Source organism: Moschus berezovskii, chromosome 14 (genome assembly GCF_049115385.1).
Source record: "Moschus berezovskii isolate FMDL1 chromosome 14, NW_MosBer_1.0, whole genome shotgun sequence".
Lineage (NCBI taxonomy): Eukaryota > Metazoa > Chordata > Mammalia > Artiodactyla > Moschidae > Moschus > Moschus berezovskii.
Window position 1 is genome coordinate 86,847,448 of NC_142473.1, and position 5,792 is coordinate 86,853,239.

The 5,792-nt window shown below is 44.4% G+C and overlaps 1 pseudogene; it reads right to left on the reverse strand.

Annotated features, from left to right (window-relative positions):
• Nucleotides 1-1,249: 1,249 nt before the first annotated feature.
• On the reverse strand, nt 1,250-2,031 carry LOC129553737 (olfactory receptor 5B2-like; annotated as a pseudogene).
• Nucleotides 2,032-5,792: the final 3,761 nt, after the last annotated feature.

Consider the following 5,792-nt stretch of genomic DNA (forward strand, 5'->3'; position numbering starts at 1 on the left):
TCCAACTCTCACATCCATATATGACCACGGGAAAAACCATTGCCTTGACTAGACGGACCTTGGTCGGCAAAGTAATGTCTCTGCTTTTTAATATACTATCAAGGTTGGTCATAACTTTCCTTCCAAGGAGCAAGCGTCTTTTAATTTCATGGCTGCAATCAGCATCTGCAGTGATTTTGGAGCCCAAAAAAAACAAAGTCTGACACTGTTTCCACTGTTTTTCCATCTATTTCCCAGTAGGTTCTTATTAGCTGTCTATTTTACGTATAGTAGTGTGTATATCGGAGAAGGCAATGGCAAGCCACTCCAGTACTCTTGCCTAGAAAAGCCCATAGATGGAGGAACCTGGTAGTCTGCAGTCCGTGGGGTCGCTAAGGCTCAGACACAACTGAGCGACTTCACTTTCCCTCTTCACTTTCATGCATTGGAGAAGGAAATGGCAACCCACTCCAGTGTTCTTGCCTGGAGAATCCCAGGGCCGGGGGAGCCTGGTGGGCTTCCATCTATGGGGTCACACAGAGTCGGACACGACTCAAGTGACTTAGCAGCAGCAGCAGCAGCAGTGTGTATATGTCAGTTCCAATTGATCAATTTATCCCTCCCTTCCCCATTCCCTCCTAGTAACCATGAGTCTGTTTTTCAAGCCTGAGAACCTGTTTCTTTTCTGTAAATGAGTCCATTTTGCCATTTTTTTTTTTTCTGGTTTCACGTACAAATGACATATGTTTGTCTTTCTTTGTCTGAATTGCTTCACTCACTATGACAATCTCTGTGTTGCTGCAAACGGCATTATTTTGTTCTTTCTTATGCCAGCCACGCTTCATTTACCTTTAACAAATTTCCCTTTCCAGTGTGTATGCGCCCACATGAGACACACACCTGCACCTTTGTTTATGGGCTTGACTGTACTCCTGTTTTTTAACATGTATGTTTGCATTGACAGGTAGTCAACAAAATGTAAGTGAAACAGGTGAATAAATCAAATAGCATCAATAAGCTTTGACAAGCAGGTCCTAAAATTTCTAAAGCTTCCCATTAGTCATTCTCATTCAGGTTTTAGATTTTAAATCTGTTTTATTTTTTGCTGGATGACAGATTTTTAAAGAGATAAAGATGTCACCTCAAAAATGTAAATGCAGTGTGGACTTGAAAAGCAGCAAGTTACACGGGGAAAGTCTGAGAGGAGTTAAATAAGGTTGCTGTGCTTACGACAATGCTACAATCCCGCCCTACAGAAATACTCGTCTTCTCAACCACCTTCTTGAATGCACTCTTGACCTCCCTGTTCCTCAGGCTGTAGACCACAGGGTTCAGCATGGGGATAACCATGGCATAGAACACAGAGGCCACTTTGTCTGTGTCCATGGAGTGGCTGGAGCTGGGCTGTAAGTACATGAAGATGACCGTCCCGTAGAAGACGGAGACAGAGGTGAAGTGGGAAGCGCAGGTGGACAAAGCCTTTTGGTGACCCTGAGCTGACATCTTCAAGATGTTTACAAATATGAACAGGTAGGAAATCAGTATAACCAGAAGGGCAAAAGAGACGCTAAAGCTCGACATAAAAACAAGAACCACCTCGCTAATGTGTTTTTCAGAGCAAGAGAGAGCCAGGACAGCTGGAACATCACAGAAGAAATGATGGACTGTGTTGGACTTACAGAAAGTAAGACTGAATATGTCTCCAACATGGAAGCAGGCATTTAGAAACCCACAGATGTAGGACCCTATGGCCAGATGCGCACACACACTTGTTGTCATGGTTGTGGTATAATGCAGAGGTCTGCACACAGCTGCGTAGCGATCATAGGCCATTGGGGCCAAAAGATAATTTTCCACAGTGGCAAAGGCGACAAAGAAGAACAGCTGAGCAGCACATGCATTGTAGGAGATGGACTTGTCTCCTATAGGTAACCCCGCCATGGCTTTCGGAGTGACAGCCGAGGAGTGGCCGAAGCCCACCAGAGACAGGTCACTGGGGAAAAAGTACACAGGAGTGTGCAGACGAGAGTCCAGGAGGATCAGCGTGACCATTCCCAGGTCTCCGGCCAGAGTGACGAGGTAAATGAGAGTGAGCCTGATTGACAGGAGGCTCTGGAGCCCGGGGGCACGGGACGGCCCGAGGAGGATGAACACAGTCACTTCCGTCTTGTTCCCATCCGTGCTCTTTGGGGATCATGAGATGTCCTGTGGTGATGAGAAATAAAGGGAAAAGTGACCCCCAAAATAATAAATTGTAATGAAACGGAAGTGCCTGATTACCTGGTGCCTTATGTCATTAATAATTTGTACTTCAAAATTATCTTGATTTAATGCTAAGAGTTTACATTTATTTTCTTATTTATTTATTTTTATTATTTTTTAATTTATTTATTTTAATTGGAGGCTAATTACTTTACATTATTTTATTGGTTTTGCCATACATTGGCATGAATCTGCCCCGGGTGTACATGTGTTCCCCATGCATGTGGCCACTAGTGGTAAAGAACCCACCTACCCATGCTCATGCGACGAGCTGACTCACTGGAAAAGACTCTGATGCTGGGAAAGGTTGGCGGCGGGAGGAGAAGGGGACGACAGAGAATGAGATGGCTGGATGGCATCACCGACTCTGTGGACATGAGTTTGAGTGTACTCCGGGAGTTGGAGATGGACAGGGAGGCCTGGCGTGCTGTGATTCGTGGGGTCGCGGAGAGTCGGACACGACTGAGCGACTGAAAGACGTGGGTTTGATCCCTAGGTTGGGAAGATCCCCTGGAGAAGGAAATGGCAACCCATTCCAGTATTCTTGCCTGGAGAATCCCATGGAGAGAGGAGCCTGGCGGGCTACAGTCTATAGGGTCACGAAGAGTTGGACACAACTGAAGCAATTTAGCATGCACACACCTCTATGTATGTGTATATGTATGTGTGTGTATGTATATATGTGGGTACAGTGGATAGTGTTATTATGTTTATTTTACCACTGCAAGAATTAGAGATTTGAGAAGTTATGTGATATTCTACAATTTCATTGTATGAAGAAATTTCAGGATTCAAGATTGAAATCCAGTTTCAATATAATAAAAAATATGTGTGCATTTATACACTCCATTGTCAGCATACTTAAAGTTGCCTGTAATAATAAGGATGAGGTTATTGGGAAAAGGTTACACTGCAGTTTGATCTTGCTAGGGATCATTTGGTTCCCTGTGCATTTTAAAAGTGATCACTTCACACACATGCTTTTGTTTTAAACCTCCAATGGGAGACCAGCTGAAATTAATGCCTACACAATCAATGTATCATGTATCTTATTTTTTTAACTTCTCTTTATTCAGGGCTTCCCTTATAGCTCAGTTGGTAAAGAATCCACCTGCAATGCAGGAGACCCCTGTTCGATTCCTAGGTTGGGAAGATCTCCTGGAGAAGGAATGGCTATCCACTCCAGTATTCTGGCCTAGAGAATTCCATGGACTGTTTAGTCCATGGGGGTCACAAAAAGTCAGACATGACTGAGCGACTTTCACTTTCACTTATTCAGGAAGCAGCAGGATTCATAATTATCACCAAATCTCTTACTAACTAATGTTTTGACATTTATACTCCAGGTTCTACTTACATACTATTATAAAAATACTCAAAGCATCTGTTCCTGTGCCCTAATAATTCATTGTATGCATAGTTTCCCCACACCTTTTACATGGATTACACTTTTTACTAAAAATCCCTGGGTTAGGAAAATCCCCTGGAACAGGAAATGGCAACCACTTCAGAGTACTGGGATGAACCAGAGGGATGGGATAGGGAGGGAGGTGGGAGGGGGGTTCAAGATGGGGAACATATGTCCACCCGGGGCAGATTCATGTCAATGTATGGCAAAACCAATACAATAATGTAAAGTAATTAGCCTCCAATTAAAATAAATAAATAAAATAAAATTGAAATAAAGAAAAATTCCCTGGACAGAGGAGCCTGGCAGGTTATAGTCATGGGGTCGCAAAGAGTCAAACATGACCAAGAGACTGAGCACACACACACATTGATATGCATGGAATATAACAGCTTACCTTCATCCTTGACGAGAAGGGACAATCAATTTTGAATAGTGAGTGTGAAGTGAGAAATTCAGCCATAAAATAGTTCATCAGTAATGAAAGAGGATCTGTGTTTTAGGTAGTGCTCAAAAGGTTCCAAATTCTCTGCTGCTACTGCTGCTAAGTCACTTCAGTCGTGTCCGACTCTGTGTGACCCCATAGACGGAAGCCCACCAGGCTCCCCCGTCCCTGGGATTCTCCAGGCAAGAACACTGGAGTGGGTTGCCATTTCCTTCTCCAATGTGTGAAAGTGGAAAGTGAAAAGTGAAAGTGAAGTCGCTCAGTCGTGTCCGACCCTTAGCGACCCCACGGACTGCAGCCTACCAGGCTCCTCCATCCATGGGATTTTCTAGGCAATAGTACTGGAGTGGCTTGCCATTGCCTTCTCCTCCAAATTCTCTAAAGCAGAGAAATAAGGAGGAAACAAACTAACAAAGACGGAGGAGCCCGAGTTCAAAGCTCAAATCCGTCATCCGTTCTTACTGTGCCCTGGAAGGAGTCACTTAGCCGCCCCTCATTTGTAAGACAAACATACTAAAATAACTTCTCTCACATAATTTACAGATCTAGTCTCTGTAAGTAGCAAATTAGGGAAGGCTGACATAATTTTTACATAGAGGTGGTTTTCTTGGCCATGGTTGTAGGCTCATAGCAATTCCTCAGGTAGGAGGGAGACCTGTGTGCAAGGACAATGATTAACATTCGGCTGAGTGTACGATGACCAAGGAGCTTGGCATGCAGTCAGTCCCCTCTAAACTGATGCTGCTTGGAGTGTTGTTGCACCAGAGGCTGGCGCAAGGGAACCAGGAGTGAATTACAGAGACATGGAGCTCTCCGGGGATGCCCCCATGGGACCACCTACAGCTCCTCAGCCCACCTTCCCAGGGAAGAAGCAACTGAGCACCCTGTGGGGACCTTATTGCATATGAGTGTGTATGCATACTTTGGTATTGTTCTTTCCTCTTGAGTTTTTCTAAATACGTAATTCACAAATATTAAAAGCTACAGTTTTTGCATATAGATTTTAAATTTTGGCCTAATGTGTATGGTTATACGTTACTGCAATCAAGATATAAAACCGTTCTAAACTAGATAGCATATTAAAAAGCAGAGACATTACTTTGCCAACCAAGGTCTGTCTAGTCAAGGCTATGGTTTTCCCAGTGGTCATGTATGGGTGTGAGAGTTGGACTATGAAGAAAGCTGATCGCCGAAGAATGGATGCTTTTGAACAGTGGCATTGGAGAAGACTCTTGAGAATCCCTTGGACTGCAAGGAGATCCAACCAGTCCATTCTAAAGGAGATCAATCCTGGGTGTTCATTGGAGGGACTGATGCTAAAGCTGAAACTCCACTACTTTGGCCACCTCATGCGACGAGTTGACTCACTGGAAAAGACTCTGATGCTGGGAGGGATTGGGGGCTGGAGGAGAAGGGGACGACAGAGAATGAGATGGCTGGATGGCATCACCGACTCGATGGAGGTGAGTTTGAGTGAACTCCGGGAGTTGGTGATGGACAGGGAGGCCTGGTGTGCTGTGATTCATGGGGTCGCGGAGAGTCGGACACAACTGAGCGACTGAACTGAACTGAACTGATCATGTAGACAAAACCTGTGGTTCTTTCTGATCCACTGCTTCTCCTACCTGTGGCCCCTAGAAACCACACAATGCCTTGTGTACAAACTTTGCCTTTGCAAGAATATCCTTAACTAGAATT